Source organism: Staurois parvus, unplaced genomic scaffold, assembly GCF_062004578.1.
Source record: "Staurois parvus isolate SC_StPar_1 unplaced genomic scaffold, SC_StPar_1.0 ptg000549l, whole genome shotgun sequence".
NCBI lineage: Eukaryota > Metazoa > Chordata > Amphibia > Anura > Ranidae > Staurois > Staurois parvus.
The window spans coordinates 2,528,042-2,542,993 of NW_028318345.1; the positions used below are offsets into that span (position 1 = coordinate 2,528,042).

The 14,952-nt window shown below is 36.6% G+C and overlaps 1 protein-coding gene across 1 annotated transcript in view; it reads right to left on the bottom strand.

The window, feature by feature from the left end:
• TRPM3 (transient receptor potential cation channel subfamily M member 3) overlaps positions 1-14,952 on the bottom strand; it is a 500,529-nt gene that overhangs the window by 443,516 nt on the left and 42,061 nt on the right. The window lies entirely within an intron of this gene.

Here is a 14,952-nt window from a genome sequence, read left to right on the forward strand (position 1 = left end):
ATATTCCTAATTTTAACTGTCCTACTGCTGGACAATCTTACACCAGCCTGTAAGCTTTTTCTCTAACATACAGTATTTAGGCCATTTCTCCCTAATCAAAAATGTTGTGTTTCTAGCCAATTTTATATCAATGCTATATCATCTGTTGTCTCTTAAGGGCTCATGTACACTGCAGCTATTAAACTCACGTTTAGGAGCTGATCAGCGTTTTTTTTAGCAGCCCCTGAACTCACCCTAATGTTTTCCTATGTGTCCATGTACACATCTTCGTTTACAGTCATTTACAGGCATTTGAGTTTACAGTCGTTTTTTTGAACAAACTTGCGCTCAGACGTCCATTTAATCAGCGTTTCAAGCGCAAAACACTTGTAAACGTGACTAAATGCGGATAAATGCTGCAAATCGCATTTATAAGCATTTGCGTTTAAAATTGTTTTTAACTCTTCCAGTTCCCAGTGCTGTCCAGAACCTTTTTTCATCATGAAAAATGCATGCAAAGCATTTTCAAGGTGCTCAGATGGACAAAACACTGAACACAGGATGTTCCTACCAAGCTTGTCACACATCGTAATGACCAATTCCCCCCTCAGACCTCTCCCACCCTTGGAAACACAAGATATGTTAATGCCCATTCACACCTCAAATTCCTCATGAAGACCCCCTGCCAGATGACCTTAATGACTCACTCCAACAGACACCTTTCCACGCTTGGAAAAAAAAGAAATGTTAATGAGCAACTCACACCTATTTATCTAAACATATCCTGCTGTCTCTGCTTCTACTGTGTGTATTTCTCTGAAACAGTCTGAAATAGTTAATAATTTACCACTTTTCAGTGTATTCTGGGCATTTGGTAGGTTTTCCTGTGCTTATCTTTAAAAAACGCTTCTAAACGCAAACGTGCATAAACGCGTTATGCTAAACAGACGTTTTTTAACCTACGTTTTCCAGGAGTCAGTTTCCATCGTTCATAAACGTCCCATGTTACTTACTGCCAGTTTAATAGAAATTGGCCAGTGTTAGAACAGTTTTCTGATAGTCACCATGAACTATTGGACAATTTCTATCTGCTGGTCTATTACTGGTTGATGAAAAAACATGTGTTTTTGCTAAAGCTACCCTAAAAAAATCATTTTTTTCACCCTGAAATTAATCAGATTGAGGTGCTGCTGCTGTATGTACTGCTCTGTAACACCACATACAGCTTGTTAACCACTTGTCCTCCTGAGGATTTACCCCCCTTAATGACCAGGCCTCTTTTTGCTACTCGGCGCTGCACTAATTCAACTGATAATTGCGCGGTCATGCAATGCTGCTTCCAAACAAAATTTACGTCCTTTTTTTCACACAAATAGAGCTTTCTTTCGGTGGTATTTGATCACCTGTGCGCTTTTTATTTTTCACGCTATAAACAAAAATGTTTTTGTCTGCTACATGTTTTTGGTAAAAAAAATCCCAATAAGTGTATATTGATTGCTTTGTGTGAAAGTTATAGCGTCTACAAACTATGGTATAGATACTGCAATTTACGCCGTTTGTTTGCTATACACCGCTGTGCTAGTTTAACGGACAATTGCACGGTCATGCAATACGGTACATAAATTAAATCTACATCCTTTTTTTTCCACAAATTGAGCTTTCTTTCGGTGGTATTTGATCGTCTGTGCATTTTTTATTTTTTGCGCTATAAAAAAAAGGCTGACAATTTTGAGGAAAAAAAAACAATATTTTGGACTTTTTGCTATAAAACATGTCCAGTAAAAAAAAAAAAAAAAAATCAAATTTAGTCATAAATTTCTGCCAAAATGCATTCTGTGACATGTCTCTGCTACAAAAAACCCCAATACGTGTAAATTAATTGGTTTACATGAAAGTTATAGTGTTTACAAATGGCGGGAAAGATACTGGGATTTTAAATTTTTTTTTATACTAATAATGGCAGCGATCAGCGACTTATGGCAGTGATCAGTGACTTATGGCGGGACTGCGGGACTGCGGTGGACATTCTGACACTGGGGGGGAACTGACTTGGGGTCACTGACATCCCCAGTGACACCAATACAGTGATCAGTGCAAAAAAAACCCACTGACACTGTACTAATGGCACTGGGGAGGAAGGGGTTAACTTTATTATTCAGTGAAAGGGTTAACTGTGTGAGGGGAGTGTTTTACTAGGGGGCGGGGGTGTGTACTGCAGGGAACACTGCTGATTGGGACAGATAAACTCTTCTCTCCTGATCAGCGTGTCAGGAGCTGTCAGGGAACTGACAGAAAGCACAGCTACTGCAGCTGTGCTCTCTGTCACTGATTGCCGCTAATCGCCGGGACATAGCCGGTAATGACCGGCTGTGACCCGGCGACTGACATCCGTGGCCATGATCAGTGGGACAGGTAGGGCGGCTGCACGCCTCGCACGCACCCCCTACCTGTTTTAAAAACACACATTTTAAAATGTGGTTTTGCCCAGCCGTGCCGCCCTGCTGCCGTATTTCTACAGTGGCTGGGCGGCATGTGGTTAAGTATTGACAATAAAACCTGGAAGCCGATTGGTTTCTATGCACCAGGTTTTGCACTCTCCAGTTTTAGTAAATAACCCCCTAAGTTCAGGTTAGTGAAATTTTGAACAATAATTCCTGGCAATACAAGTCAGACAGATTCACACATCACTATTACTTAAAACTAAACTGTATATTCTAGGTGAGGAAAGGTTTTATATCTCTCTCTCTCACTTTCTGTCTGTCTCTCTCTCTAATGAATCTGCCAAATACAAGAAACAATCTTGGTTGCTATATAGTGGAATGCTATGATAGACTGACATTGTACACAGTTATTAATGTATAACTGTACTCACATTTGGAAACAATCTTGATATAGAAATAGAAAATAGATAATATAGAAATAGATTTCAGGCAAATATACTAGCAGTCTTTATAAGTAAATTTAAAGTTGATGTAAACCATAGATGAATGGTGTTTACTAAAGCATGGTGCATCATAAACAACTGCCACTTTTTGCAATAGTGAGCAAGAACAATTGAATATAGGGTTGTTATCCTATAACAGGAAGTGTCTGGACATGAACATGGTTAAGTGTTATACTAATGAAAGCTTCAGATTCAGAAATATTGTAAACAAGTTTAGAAGATGGGTAAGGATTTAAACGTGTTTAGCGATTGGATGCATCTATTTTAGTGACTTGTCAAAGACTACATAACTGAAAAAAGGGCATACATATATAAAATCATCAATAATCAGGAAATTATGTATTTGATAGGAGTTCCTTTTATATGAATTTGTAAGGGAAATACATATTTTGATATCTTGTATTAGTCAAATATTTTGTATTAGTAAAGTCATTGCTATAAACTAGCACCTCCTAACCTTTTCTAAGCTCCCAGGAGATTCAGAGAATCACATAACATCTGCTATATGTTTCTCTTTGCTTCATAAGACAAGGGAGCAAACATATTTGTGTTCATTTGTTCTAGCTCACATTTCATTATGAAAAAGGTTAAGTTTCTCATCAAGCATAATGAAGATTATTAACACGCCCAAGTACAAACAATAATGACTGCAAATGTAATTTGCCACAATGATAGTATTGCATAGTAAGAAAACTCTACTGACATTGTTTCATGACTGAAATACTTATAACAGTATTCTCACCTAGGTGGATGCAGCATCGATCCAATGCTGCATCTGTCCCCCGCTGCCTCTGCAGTGAGAACTGTGTAATCAAACACCACTGATCGCTCAGTTCTCCCCTTCACTCTGAGCAGAGAGCTGTGACTTTCAGTCCCTGAAAGCCTCTCTGCTCTGCTTCTCCCAGCGGGATCCTTTCAGAGCTTGGAACGGCTGAGTGACATCAACTGACAGCAGACTTTAGCCCTCTGTTAGCTGATAACAGGTCACAGAGGTACAGAACGAACTGCACTCATGTGACCTACAGGAGAAGAATGGTCAAAATAGCTTTGGCTATACATCTCCTTTAAAGCCCAATTTCAGGCAAAACCTTTTTTTCTAATTTGTGAAAGACAATAAATAGCTAAAACCCATATTAGATTCCATTTTAGACTGTGAGTCCATTGGGGAGATCTCCCCATTTATTTTCTGTGTGATCATCAAAACAGGAAGTATGTGCAGGTAGGTTAGTAGCCTCACCAATTTTTTATCCCTTGTATCAGTGCTGGATACCTTTCTCTAACTTACTTTGTGGTCATCAAGTCAGAAAGTGAGGTAAGGGGGCACCAAAAGCCAAAACAAAAATTGATACTGATATCTAGAGGTAACCTACCACTTTATCCAAAACTGTACACATTTTTTAGCAGGATTTGGCAGACAGCTAAGAAGGCCAACCTATTTGGTAGGGAAGGATTTCTCCCTACTGAAAAATAAAACGAAAAGGGCTGAAAATGTTTTTTCATGTACAAAACATCATGTGGCTGAAACCTGTACAGTGTAATATAAGAATGATGTCTCGAAATAAGGAAACCAAAAGAACCAAAAAAACAAAGAATAATTAGGAATAAACCACACAGCCACAAAAGGTAACAAAAAAGTATTACATTTATTGTGTAGAAAGATTAAAAACATCTTAATATTGTCAATTACTGGTATGCCTTATGATCCTAAGAAGGACAAATGTCTCACCCTGTATATACTACCCCTAGCAGACTAGAACCAGTTCTCAATAGACTTAACAGTTTGTATATATTTGTTCATACAGTATTACTGTCTTCATTGTACAGAGGCTCTATTTCTGTAAGATGTAAAAAGTCCTCCCAATGCATTTAACAGTTGATCGCTTCCTTGGGAGACCTAACAAAGAATAACATGGTAAAAATATTGCAGAATGCTATGTGCTGTCAGGGAGGAGTGGCAATCCCATAGTGACCATGCACCAGATTTAGAAAAAAGATGTAGTAGGCAAAATCAGACCCTAAGCAGTGGGCCATTTCTAAATGACCATAAATATAAGACTAAATCTTATTGTATACAACGCTACACTACAATAATAAAAATAACTAACTATCCTCCAAAAAGTGTTCATAAATGTAAAATGTCCTATGATTCTCTTTATTGTCTAGAGGGCCAGCAGTAGGAGGCAGACTGGATGTTCCTTAGCAAATGAATTAATTAAGATTGTGGCTCTATACCTAATAAATATGTAAACCCAACATTTCATATTCCTGATGGGTGCCTACTGTACTTGTATAAAAGAAGTATCCTGTTCCCTTTGCATTGCTTCCTTTGTATGAAATAACTGATGTTTCTGCCAGTCCCTCTGATTCTCTATTAAAAATTGACCACACTGGGAAGGAGAGCACAGTGCTGTCAGTTTTCAAGCTGTGTTGGTAATGCTGCCTGCTCTCCTCCAATGATCAGATATCCCCACTGCACAGCCATTCATTGTATCAGTGCTCTGCTGTTTCTCCTCCCTGAGCTCCTTATGCAGCTCAAAACAGTGGGTATGCGCTCACTTATAAAAACAGGAAAAAAGTCTTGTTTTAATATTTTTTATAAGTATACTTGAATGTTTTGCCTTTCATTTCTATTTTAAACTGATTGGTTGTTTTACAAAGTAAATGTTTATATATACTTTAAATATATATTTATTTAAGATTTTTTAAGATTCCAGATAAATCAAAATGGGCATCGTTTTCTACTGCAGGCTATAAAATTACATACTATTTTTATTTCCAGTCCTGAGAAGCATAACTACTAATTCAACTGATAATGTCTAACCCTTAACCACAAATAAAAAATAAAACATATGTTAAATACATTGAGAAGACCTCAAACATTATTATATAATGTAATTAAGACAAAATATTTGCATTTGATCTTTTATTCATGATTCTACATGTAAACGCAAAGCATAAAAAACGTAAGGAGCTATAGTTAGACAGCAGCAGTTTAATTTTGCAGTCAATATATGAAAACAGAGAACACACACTCCATAAGGTTATTCAGTTTGGCTAATTTAAAAAGAATAACACACTGTAATATAGCAGAATCCCACAAAGAAACATTTTGGTGATATGTTTGACAGAAATAAGAAAACTAATATCTCCGACTGAAGCTTACAAATGAAACTGCCTCATTTTGCAGCAGGGAAAAACTAATTTTCTAGGAAGTAACATAGAATTCAGTGTTTATCAGAGTGGGCTAAAGCTCAATTGTAGAGCAAAGCTTTCTGATGTAATCACAGCTGCCAAGTCTCTGTCCCCACAATGTCTTCCTTTATCAAGCAGCTGGACCAAGCACGGATTACCCAAGCTAATGATTACGTACCATATTGCCAACAGTGCATATTATCTGGCCCAGACCAGCAAGAAATAAACTACTAGACAGAATATGGTAAACATCCAACTATTTCAAAGACGAGTACAACATCACATTATTATATTTATTATCAAAGGGAATATGTGATTATTTCTCAACAATTATGTTCTCATTCTAAATATACTTACTGTATATAGCATTGACTGTAAATAAGTTTTAACCCAGATTTAAAGAAGATACAGCACTAGAGGCCAGCAAAGAATGGCAGCCTTACAATCTGATAGCAGCACACTGTTCAACAGAGGAACGCAAGAGTCAAATCAGATTAGGAGAGATTACTGAAACATTTTTTATACTTGCTTGCACAGACATCTCTATGAATCTGCCATGGCTTCACATTAGTTACAGCACTCTTGAAAACAGGTCAGCACTTTTTATGTAGGGAATTCAACCATCAATTATACAACTTTGTTAAAAATACCTTTGCAGTAGATGTACAATGTTTAGAAGAGTTTTCACTAAACTCGGGAGCATATGTGGAACCATATATCATGCTCTTGAGTTTGTGGGACTTTTTCAGTAGGGCATTGTTCAAAGTGTAGCGCCCAAGAGCAACCATCTGAAATCATCGTCCAAAGATTGAATCAAATTTTTACTTGGCTGTTGGAAATAAGTCTTCCATTTATGAATGCTGAAAACCACAGGTCTAGGCACATACCTACTTACTAAATGCAACCCTTCCTAAATAACAAGGAAGGGCAAGGCCACGTGAACACACATCTTTTTTATTGCATAAACCTAAGTAAACCAAGAAGTTGTATTTTATACAGACATGTGTTTGGGGCAACATGTTGAACTCTTTTTTAGGGTCTTTTATGGTTTAAGAATTTTTACTGAAAGTTGGTCCAGCTGTTTTCACTTGACAAAAGCTACACTTCTGTATGTAATTTTGCTGCTAATGGCTAAATAATGATTGGCATTTTCACTGCTAAAGCATGTTGTAAGTTGCAGTTGTTATTATAATTTTTATTACCAAATTAATATATTCTTTAGGGTCCATTCACACCATTGTGTTGTGGTAATGAGTGCATAACTATGTGTTGGTGCGCCATTGGCACCCAAACGCACCTTCACAATGCACCACATGGTAATGCCAAACTGTTGCAGTGAGCTGTGCTAACATAAAATTTAGCAGGTAGTAGTTTTGTGATCTGTTGTGGATCATTAGGTAGCCCATATGAATGGACTGGCTTAATGCAACCCATGTTGATGCACAACATAATGCACATTATTGACGTCATTAAATGTTCCGCAATTCATCAGCCTAGTGTGAATGGACCTCTATGTAAAATGAAATAGGTTACCAGGTCCCCCTGATTTTGAAATCTACCATGTCTCAGCGATACTATCCTCTTGGAATGGTTTCCTCACCTAATCCTGAAGGCTTCAGTCATTGCTGAGCAGTACTTATCCTCAGTAGATTTAAGAGCTTTGCTCTGGGGTCATACTAATTGTTATCGATCTTTGTCCAAACTCTCTCCTTTAACTATAGCATCACTCCAAGTGTGGTACTGTCAATGAGCACATTACTCGTTATCTTCTGTCCTGAGCCCACTTATTCCTCTTTTTGATAGTTCAGTGCTCCCTGATAGCAGACAAGTGCCAGTCTATGGTACTTACAACAGGTGCTCCAGGCCCTTAGCATGCTCATTGTACACTCCTATTCAGGCATTTTTGTGAGTTCTCCTGCTGCAGCATCCTCCTCTCTGAATTGGTTGACGGAAAATCGATTGTCGACCTACTGTAAGTCCTTACACTCAACTGGTAATGTACATAGATCTTTGTCAGAATATGAGCACCTTTGCCTTTTATCAGAGATACTCTGCCACACACTATCCAAAATATACAAAATAATTCTGGCCCACACCCATAATACTCCCACTGTATACACCCCATCTCCCCATATTGCCTTATTGTCTATCTTACCAGGTACAATTAAATCACACAAAGCAAGATTTTTTCTGTCAACAGCTCTTCAACTTATTTCTAAATTCTGGAAATCCACCACATGCTCTACTCTATCCCTGTAGGTAGACGCAATTAATGACACTATGTTGATGGAAGAAATGCAAGCTAGAGAAGCAGAAACATGGGACAATTTAATTCGCCTTTGGTATATTTGGATTCACTATTCAGCTTCTGACAAATTGCAGCATAGACTCCAAAAATAATTATGGTCTCCCCTCCCTTGACTGTATAGTTTTTCTATACACAGTTAATGGGTAAATTGGGATAGAAAAACTTGTGCCCTTTTACATTTTACTTTTTACATTTTGCTTTATTATTCAAAATTTTCCTTGCCTTTTTCACCTTTCCTTTTCCCCCCTTTTCTATATCATTACTGTTTTTTTAATCACTATTAGATGTCACCCATCTTTTTCATTTTTCATGTAACTCAAGAAGGGGCTGACAGTCCCAGTTCCACTTCCCTCATGAGGTGGCCACCTGTATCTGCAATCATTCTTATGTTTCATCTTGTGACTGTTTGCCTTCTTTACTCTGTGCTTTTGTGAAATTGCAATTGTCAATGTTGCACAAATTAAGTTTTTTTCTTTTTTTATTTGTGGATACTGTTATGCTGTATTTACAATTCTTTTCTTTCTGAGATTTACTTCTCATGTTATTATGAAAAATTATAATCATGCTAATAAAGACATATTCAACATAAAATGAAATAGGTGTGGAAAATTTATTACACTCAGCTTGAGTCTGATTTAGTATAAGCACAGTGCCATTTACAGAGAGACCGTAGGCACCCAATGATTATTAAAACATCACCTAATTGCAATCAAAATACATGGAGGGCTTTACCTAAAACCATTTAAATGCTGGCATGGTAAACTCTGCTAATAAAAATGTGGTGATCACAAAATGTTGAGGATGGGTGGGAACTTACCTGGTTGTTTGGGGTGGCCTCAGGTTAGTGATTCCACCCCTTGAACAGACAAATACATTTCCAGCTTTTTCTACCCAGAAGGCAACTCAGCATATAAAGAGCTCCTTGTTGCCTAATAATTAACAGAAAGGGTTTGAAAGGGGAGGGGGTTATAATGCAACACACCACTCTTTAATGATTGACAGCAGTAGGGGGTTCCTTGTTTTTGGCGTAAGAGACCCTCATTCTGCTTGATTTGGATCAAATGGTTGAAAATATTAACACTTTCTATACTCAAAGATGATATTCGTGACTTATTAAAGTGTACTGCAATTGTTAGATTCTAACTTTATTTGGAAAAAAGTGGAAAGAACATTAAAATTAACTCAGCTGGCTACATTAACGTTTCTTGTACATGGGATAATAATGAGTCAAATTAGACCATTTAAATTTGTAGCCTAAAAAGACTTTAACAGTTTAGATATATTTATTCAGATATCTAATTTAGATTGAACGAAAAATCTAGTTTTGTTTATCAGTGCTAGAGGATCGTCAAACATGTCCTTTTCTGATTTGGCTTTACTTTCAATTCAAGTCAGTTAAGATAAATTTAAGCCCAATTACAGAATACATTTTAAAGAAGATCTTGCATTCTGCAACAACTAAACCCTATATAGTAGCCCCCTCCCTTACACCTACTTTAAACCCTGGCTTCTGGCCTGTTCACTTAGGTATGGGTGAAAGCATTCAGCATCTTAGCAGGTCCTAGGAAAGCAAAATCTCATGAGAATTTGCCCCCGAATGCAAGTGCATGTAGACAGGAAATAATTATTGAACAAAATTATTTAAATTGTTTACAGTTACAGTGGGGCAAAAAAGTATTTAGTCAGCCACCAATTGTGCAAGTTCTCCCACTTAAAAAGATGAGAGAGGCCTGTAATTGGCATCATAGGTAGACCTCAACTATGAGAGACAAAATGAGAAAAAAAATCCAGACAATCACATTGGCTGATTTGGAAAGAATTTATTTGCAAATTATGGTGGCAAATAAGTATTTGGTCACCTACAAACAAGCAAGATTTCTGGCTCTCACAGACCTGTACCTTCTTCTTTAAGAGGCTCCTCTGTCCTGCACTCATTACCTGTATCAATGGCACCTGTTTGAACTTGTTATCAGTATAAAAGACACCTGTCCACAACCTCAAACAGTCACACTCCAAACTCCACTATGATGAAGACCAAAGAGCTGTCGAAGGACACCAGAAACAATATTGTAGACCTGCACCAGGCTGGGAAGACTGAATCTGCAATAGGCAAGTAGCTTGGTGTGAACAAATCAACTGTGGGAGCAATAATTAGCAATAATTGGTGGCTGACTAAATACTTTTTTGCCCAACTGTATACAGTGAATATAACTATAGCATTAATCAGATGAAAATATGATATCATTTCACCTTGTTTATTGCTATTCAATATGCATAGCATGAAGCAGGTGCATAGTCTGCACAACCCTTTCTCCATTTTCTGCACTGTCCATATTGAAGACTGGGCAGTTAAGGGATTTCAACTTCTCTTTTTTTCCAGCCTCTGCTATTCCAAAGTCTTCCGGTCAACAAATATTCTACTAGTGGGCCAATCACCAGTCCTCAAAACAGGGCCATAAACAGTCACTATTTATCTTCCCTTCTGCCTCAAACTGTTACCAGACCACAAGAATCTTGGGCCTGTGATAAAATTCTCAGGCTGCCATTAGTACAGGATAACAGTAAGAATTAGAATAAAGCACAATTTTCCTAAAGCATTTTTTAGAACACCAACACTCAATGAAGCGAATAAACATGTAAAGGGCAACAAGTACAAGAAGCACAAGCAAAAAATCTGATGCAACAAGCAAAAGATTAAAAAGCAACTAATACATTTACACTATCTACTGATCTGGTAGTTTAAATTAACACATAAAATCCCTTTCTCTTAGATAAAATTGTCATTTAAAAAACTTGGGTAATGGAAAACACTTCTAGATAGAGATGTAAACAACCGAAAAAATTATTTCGGTTTGGTTTCATTTGTTAAGTAAATCATTTTATTTTGTCATGTTCATTATGTTAGAAATATTCATTTTTGGAATGATCCATTATTTTGGGAGAATCTATATTCTTTGATCCAAATTGATTCTTATTTTCGAAAATTCTGTTATTCTTTTGCAAAATTAGCTTAATTTGTTTTAATGTAATTAATACTTATGTATACATTGGTAATGTTATTAAATTGAATTAATTTCCCCTTTCTCAACTGTCTTAGATTGTTGGGCTGTGCACACATAAATTAAACGAATTGTCTCTCTAGTTCAACCTCAATACCAAAAAAATATTAGAACATTCACGCTATGCTCACTAGAATAAAAACAAATGGAACCGAATCAATTCCGATCATTCATTATATCGTTACGTTATTTCAGATGCTTCAAACACTAACAAAAAGCCCAAATTATCACATCACGCCATTCAAATTAAACAAATGAAAATTAATGAATTTGTTGCTTTAATTGTTATTTATGTTGGATTTGTTGAAATTCGTTACTGTTTTAATTTGGAATTAAACAAACTCTACGTGTCTACTTCAAAACTGATCATGATGTATGGCTGATGTATTTTTACCTACAATGGTCTTTATAAAGAAATTGAACTGGCAAATATTTCCTACTGTTAGGTGCAGAAGACAACAAAATCAACTTGCATTTCTATTGGACAATAATTAGTCCCAGTGTTTGGTTCAGCCTGATCCTCATTTCAATATCTTGATGAACATCATTCCTGGACATTTTGCCATTGACAGTTGATACTGTGCATAGTAGCCAATCAGCTTCTATCTTCAGTTTGTTCAAATAAGCTGTAACAAAAAAAACCTGGAAGATGATTGGTTTCTATGCAGAGCTGCACCAGCTTTAGCACTCTTTAGTCTTAGTAAATTAACCCCTGACTGTCGTATCTACATGAAACTATTTCAAAACTAATTTTTGTAAATGATAGATTTTGCTACCCCTATATATCTGAGATTAAATAAGAGTGAAAGCAATCCAAACAGGATTTAAAGAGACCCTATCACCATTTAAAAAAAAAATTAAAGACGCATGATGTTTCATTTGCCTTTTTGGATTTGTCTCTAAGCTGTCTCCTGATCTGATGCTGTTTTGAGTTAACGCATAACATTCCTCTGGTCTGGATAGCCTAATATTTTTTGTTTAATAGATCCACTTGATCTATCTATCTATCTATCGATCTATCTATCTATCTATCTATCTATCTATCTATCTATCTATCCTTCCCCCTCTCTCTCTATTGTGTGTGTATATATATATATATATATATATATATATATATATATATAGTGCTGGTCTGCCTTTGAAGAACCAAAGACAAGACATTTGTATTATTATAAACCATTGTGCATGATTTCAGTTTAAATACGCATGACGTCAGCCTTTTGTAGTTGGATATTTGAAATGTTATAAAGCCAGTTTAAATGAGTTCTTTTAAGCTGCTGCCTATTGTAATGAAAAGTCAATGCCTTTGTGTAACAAGACTGCTTTAGTTATATAAGCCTTTTCCTTATTTTCTTCCTTTCTGGTCTACCAGCTTATCTGACTCCCACAATCTTGTCACCTGTTAAGGTGACTGTTTTCTTCGGTGCTTCTCATCCTCATAAGTTGCATCTGTCTCACATTCCTTTTTAGTCCACAGGGAGCACACACTTTATGTAATACTCTGTGGTAGAATACTGAATGAGGTACAACATTTATGGTACGATAATTAGAAACAAGATAGCCGTAAATAAATTGTGCTTGACCCTTAGGATCTGTTGTAAAAGACAGCATGAAGCTAGACAAATTCTAACAATAAACAATGTTTAATTACTTAATTGGTAGCACTAAACTATCTACTTTTCTCAAAGACATTTAGCTATCACCTTATGTAGTTTTTTGTCTTCCAATTGCAATTTATTTTCTCTATGAGTGCTGAGAGTTTACATGTTGCCTTTGTTTTAGGGAGTGATAAATGGATTGTTTCTTACCAAACTTGATCCATCTAATTTGAAATCAAAGGGTTGGGGAGGGGTATAGTTTTCTTTTTTTTCCCCATTTATTGTAACTGGATAGACCACGGTGGATGAGAATTGACAGCATCAAAACATTTTTAATGACATATTCCTGAATTGTCACTTTTCCTAACATATTATGGTATGCATAGTTTCCAACATGAAGCCACTAATGCATGGCGCGTTATTGCATGGTAAATTGTGAGTTACTTTGCCGTATATTTAAAAAGGCACTTCAGTAGCAGGCATCACACCAACACTTTAGCACACCACCAAGCACAGTCATCCTGTTGTGGTCCACTGCATAATAAAAAAAGGTTATGTACATTCTTGAGTCATTGCTATGGAGAGACATTTTTCTTCTAGTAATAAAACATTAGCAAGACAAATTTGTATGTGTGAAAGATTGCTGCAATTTTATCTGTAATTACTTTTAGGCCTAATAATAACAGTGTGTAGGCGTTATTGGTGAGCCAATGGTGGAAGGAACCAGTGAGCGTTGTAACCCTGAAAGCTGATTTGGGGGTTACAATAGTATCTTTTGCAATAAGCATTGAGCTGCTTGTTGTCTTTGCAGTCCTCTGTCCTCATGTTTGGAAAATGTCCCTGCTTTTGTTTCCAACTCACAGTTGTAAATAGTGTTTTTTTCCACTTTCATTTGCTTTAAGAAGATCTTTCAAGATGAGATTGATGTTGCTTGAACATGTGCAGTCCACTACAAAGTTTGCACTGTCCCTAGTAAAGGTTGGGTGGTTGTTTGCTAGCTAAAACCATTATGGCAGCAGGATTTCTCTTGTATTTACAATTACTTTCTTTGGATCAGCTTCTGCCAATGTTTACAGCAACATTTTATTGCTCTCCTTATTTATCAGCACCTAGGACATCCAGGACAGAAGAGATATGCTAGGGGCATTTAATCTTATAGTCAATATTTCACAAAATAGAAAGATGGTTCTTACCACAGCCTCAACCAGCAGGTCCAAATGTTAAGATTATCTCCAATAAACTGTTACAGTTCCATTTGTTTACAAAACAGTATGTATTATGTGTTCCTATCTAACCCAGAGAAATGGCTGAGTTGCTGCATGTCAGCATTAATTAGAATTAGTTATAGGCATGTACAGCGAAACAACTAACATATCATGCCTCTGATGCCAATACCAAGCTTTGGGTAAACAGACTAGGGATGAGCTGAATGAGCCTGGGTTTGATTTGAGGCAGGTTCACAGAACATAACTAAAGTTTGGGTGCCGAATCTGAACCCTATGAAAGTCAATGCTAAAAAAACTGTAAAGGTCATTTTCTATAATAGGCAAGGGATTGTAAAACAAATGGCATGGGGGCTAGACATTGCCCTGGGGAACAAAAAAAAAAAAAATAAAGGTTAAAAATTCAGTTTTATGGGGAGCAGAAACGTTAATGCTTTAAGTGAAACATTACCTGCATAGAACACAATGAAGGGATATAAATAATGTCCACATTGACGCTAAACAGGAATGCACTTTATCTTCAATTTATCATAGCTACTGAGACTTTAGCATAAACATACACCGTAAGTGTGCATTTTTTGCAAATGATTTACTCTTATCCATTACTTCTCTGTACACCATCCTGCCCAACCTGTTCAAAACCCTTAAA